Raw genomic sequence first — 5,144 nt, forward strand, 5'->3', positions numbered from 1 at the left:
GGATTCAACTTGTGGCAGTTACGTTGATTGAGATTTGAGGGAATATTGAAGTGGATTGCTTGGCTTAGTTTCTCCTCTTCTAGCAACTGGCAATGGTGGCGTAGCATGTAATCCTTCAAGTATGCTTCAGTGCAGTTGGTAACTCTCTCTAGTTTCTCTTTTTCTAGCAACTGAAAGAACAATGATGTGGAAGGCGAACCTTGAAAGAAATTGTGAAAGATTAATTGTTGGTGCTCCAACTTGTGGATGAATCAGGATTAATTCTGTTCTATATGGTTTCAGAACTAACAGTTTGTACAAAACAGGTTTGTTCAGAAATGCGGGACAAACCGAATGTCTCTTTTCTTTGATGATCTTTCCTTTAAATAAGAATTCTTGTACAATATATTTTAGACAAGAAAATATTTACAGCAATTATATTAATTACTACTAGTCTACTTAAGGTAATAATATATATGCAACTAATATTACATATTACTGCTAATTTATAGCTAATAAATTATGATAAATTAGATTTTGAAATCTCAATCATAATTTCTGCTATAATTCTTAAATCTCAACCATAATTTCTGTCATAATCTTATCAATTGAGAGATCACAACCTCTACCATTGATATCCCCCCTCAAATTGATACTCGATGATTAGAAAGCATCAATTTGGTAATCAGAAAATGATATCGTTGTCGTGAGAGAGACTTAGTAAATACATCAGCAGTTTGTTGATCAGTGGTGATATGAGGCAGAGAAATGACATGATATATTCTGTTGATCCTCTTCTTCACAGCTTGGTAAGTCAAATACCATTCAGTTTATCTCATGAAAAAGATATATATCCAACATGATTTTTTTTTGTCCCATAAATTCTTCTTCTTATAGTTCTTTCCCATAAAAGCCATTTGAGATGTTTAATATATATATCTTAACAACTTTTCTTGTTACTTTTTTCACATTTTGGTTCTAATATAAAGGTTCTCTTTAAATTTCTAAAGGTAAAGAAACAGAATGTCCTACCAAGCATAAGAATGTACGAGTAAATTAAATGTTCTGGTACAAACATGTAAAAATTTAGTTTTGTTCTGATTATGAGGAGTTGATTCGATCATAAGTCTCAAGAATGGCAGTGTTCCTAGGTCTTTTTGTTAAAAGATACATTGACAACCTATCCGATTTTATCGAGGGAGAGATAAGCAAAGTGCTAGGCGTTAAAGAAGAGATTAAGAGACTCCATAGAAAATTATCAAGAATCAGTCTCTATATTCAAAATACAGAAGACATACAAATCCATTGATCAACAATTGGGTGAAGGAATTACAAGATATCATGTATGATACAGAAGACATACTTGATCTTTGCAAGGTTGAAGGTGGAAGATTATTGAAAGCTCAATCATCTTCTTCTTTAGCGGTATGCTCTCCGATCAGTTTGCTTTCATCTTGCTTTCAGTGTTCCAACTTTCGTAGAAACATTTGGAATCAAATAAAAAGAGTTAATGAAAGACTTGATGAAATAAAAGAGGACAGCAGTGTTATACCCAGATTATTAGAGCACAGAAATGAAGGCCTCCAAGATAACTCAGTAAAAAAAATCATCTCCTACCTCTCCCACACATGTTGCGACAGATATTGTAGGGACACAAATTGTAGATGCTGCCCAAAAGTTAATTTTAGAGATAGAGCATAGCAAAAAAAGGTGTAGTGTGTTGGGAATTTCTAGGATGGGTGGAATAGGTAAGACTACTCTAGCACAAAAAATATTCAACGATGAAATGGTGAAAAAATAATTTTCAAATAAAGTGTGGTTACATGTATCCAAGGATTACTCTCAGATTGAGCTACTCAAACAAGTACTAAGAGGTGTAGGAGGAAATGCTGATAATGTTCAAAGTAGAGCAGAAGTTGAAGGCAGAATTGTTCTTCTTCTTTTTGAAAATTTACTTCTTGTGTTGGATGATATATGGAGCCCAAGTGTATGGAGAGATTTGCTCAGAAATCCTATTTTGAATGGTTCCTGTAGGACTGCTATCTTATTTACCACTAGGCATGAAGATGTGGCAACAGAAATGAGAGCTGATTTTGTCCACCATGTTGAGAAAATGGGCGAAGACGATGGTTGGAAATTAATTAGAAAGATTGTTTGTGGAGATGTGGAGGATCAAATAATTTTTGAATTGAAAGAAGTTGGTTTGGAAATTGTTAGAAAATGTGATGATCTTCCTTTGGCAATTAAAGTGATCGCAGGTGTTTTATTCCGCAAAGAAAGTACTAAAAGGGAGTGGGAAAAAGTTATTGAAAGTGATTTATGGTTTATGAAAGGGAAAGAAAACGAATTATCAAAGGCTTTATACTTAAGCTATGAGGATTTAGCTTGTCATCTCAAACAGTGTTTTCTTAGTTGTACTTTTTACTGTGCCATATCAATTCGATCAGACATAATTCGATTGTAGGTGGCCAAAGGGTTTGTGATTGAACGATCAAATAGTTTGATGGAAGATGTCACAGAAGACTACTACAAAGAATTTATTGCAAGCAACCTTTTGCAAATGGACCATATATTTTTAATAGGTACAAGATTTGTTATGCATGATATTTTATGATCTTTTAGGGAGAAATTGATGGAAGAGGAAGGTATTGTCATTAATAATGCTCTATGCACAAATACAAATTCATTGACAAAGATTCGTCGTTTGTCCATCTCAAACCAAGGCGATTTGTTATTGCTTCCCAATGTGATAATAGAGCAAAAGTGTTTAAGAGCCCTACACCTCGTTAATTGCCCTCAAATCAAGCGAATAGAGGACCATACATTTGAAAGCTTAAAGTGTCTCAGGGTCTTGGATTTCCGTGATACATCCATAGACAGGCTTCCAGATTCTCTTATGAAACTATTGCATCTAAAATACTTGGGTCTTGATCGAACAAAGATTAGAAGGTTTCCCGAATCCATTGAGTGTCTTACAAACCTGCAAACTTTGAATCTCTCTGGGTGTGAATCACTGCATGAACTTCCAAAGGGCGTCACAATGTTGAGCAATTTGAGGTGCCTTCGAATTGAGGATACTCTGCTCACCCATGCTCCAAAGGGAGTTGGGAAGTTGAAAAATCTCAATCATCTTTCTGGATTTTTGCTCGGCCATTGTGACTCCATGAGCAACATGCATGGAGGTTGTGACTTGGACGAGTTGCAATATTTGTGTAATCTAAGATTTTTACGGATGGATAAATTGGAAAGGGCGACAAGGACAGGAAATAGAAACTTTGTGCTTGCAGACAAAACATTTCTGAAGAGATTGAATCTTGGATGGACAATGAATAATAATGAACACAATGAGGAGCAAATTGCAGAGGCGGAGAGGATATTCAACCAACTCAGTCCTCCACCTAACCTGCAAGGTCTTCGCATCACCACCAGTTTCCCTGGTCGACAGTTTCCAGAGTGGATGATGTCAACTTCTGTACTTGATTCTTTGGCTGGCCTAACATTTTTGTGTTTTATCAATTTTCCATCATGTACGATGCTCCCTCCATTGGGACAACTGCCCAATCTTAAAATCCTAGAAATTGAAGAGGAGAAGCAATCAGGAGCATTGGGCCTGAATTCTTCGGCTGCAGAACACTTGCATTCCCAAAACTTGTGTATCTAGCATTCAAAAGCATGCTCAATTGGGAAACGTGGGTATTGCGAGAGGCACATGATGTTGTGGAACCTAACGAGGATGTTCATGCAGGGAATCTCAATTTATTTCCTAATATGAAAGAATGTAAAATCATCCACTGCCCAAAGCTAAAAAGCAGCATCCTACCCTCAAATAGCTCTTTGCAAATTAATAACTGTCCAAATTTGGAGTATGTGGAGAAGATTGGCATGTTGAAGTATTTTCAAGTTGTTTTCCCCTCTGAAATACAACAGCTTCCACAGTGGGCATCCAACTTGATTAATGCCAATTTGCAGACATTTTCCATGGAATGCAATTCACTTCTACTAGATAGTTGCAGTAAGGGGAAGGAAAATTGGCACATCATTCAACAAATTCCAAAAGTTAGTATTGATAGCATTGATCGTGAAAGACGCTTATTGCTCAATAAGGACTCATACAAATATGAAATAAAGGATGAGTTTGGAAGCTTCATCACCCTTGCAAGTCCTCTTATCATCTATTTTCTTAACATAGTTTATTGTATATCTTTCAATATTGGTAGGAAAAAGCAAACTTGTATGACTATTTTATTCTATGGACAGGATCAATCAATTTTACCGGATGTATCCGAAGAGATAGGTCAGGATCAACCAAGTTTTCATGGCTAATTGTGTCCTCCATTATGATCCAGGGTAATAACTAATTAATGATGGATTTTATAATATCATCATAAATAAAATGTACTTATTTTCTTTATTTCTACTTGAAGGTCGCTTATTGGAATTGGTATAATTTGACCAAGGTATATATTTCCACTAGATCTTGTATGTGTTTGGTGACGTACTGCTTCAATCTATATATAATTTATCCTCGGATTCTAGTAGTGTTTGTAGGATTGCATCTGTTTTATTTGTCTAAAGCTTCTCTTTTGTGAAAAAAATATATTTATCTTTGTATTTAGAATAAATATTTTGGATTGTGTATTGTAATCTGTAAGCTACATATTTGTGTATGCTTCTTCAAAAATGCTTTGAATTGTACATTGTAAGTCTTAATTAAGCTATTTATTTGTTTCCTCCGGTGTATATTGTTTGAATGATATTGCATATTGTAAATTACTATTTGTGCTCTCTATTTATATTGAAATATTACCATTCCTTCTATTTCTTTAAAATGTTTTTCACAAATTAAGGTTTCTAGTAATTCCTTCATAGTCGTACTCATCTATGTGAATGACATGATCATAGTAGGCAATGATGACAATGTAATCGATGCCTTCAAGAAGTTTCTTGTCACCAAATTTAATAGCAAGGACCTGGCCAATTACGATATTTCTTTGGTATTTAAGTTGCTATGTCTACCAACGGATTTCGATATCTCAACGAAAGTACACTATTGACATTCTAGATGACGTAGGTTTACTAAGGGCTAAACTATTGTCTACACCTATAGAAGAAAATGTCAAATTGTTGCCTATGGAATGAGAGCCATTAAAGAATACATTTGCTTA

The 5,144-nt window shown here is 34.9% G+C and overlaps 1 pseudogene; it reads left to right on the forward strand.

The window, feature by feature from the left end:
* The first annotated feature begins 1,114 nt into the window (after nt 1-1,114).
* LOC141844707 (putative disease resistance RPP13-like protein 1) lies at nt 1,115-4,302 on the forward strand (annotated as a pseudogene).
* The last annotated feature ends 842 nt before the right edge of the window (nt 4,303-5,144 follow it).

The sequence above is a fragment of the Curcuma longa genome, chromosome 14, assembly GCF_044706935.1.
Source record: "Curcuma longa cultivar G26 ecotype Majalengka, Jawa Barat chromosome 14, ITB_CL_G26_1.1, whole genome shotgun sequence".
NCBI classification, from domain to species: Eukaryota; Viridiplantae; Streptophyta; class Magnoliopsida; order Zingiberales; family Zingiberaceae; genus Curcuma; species Curcuma longa.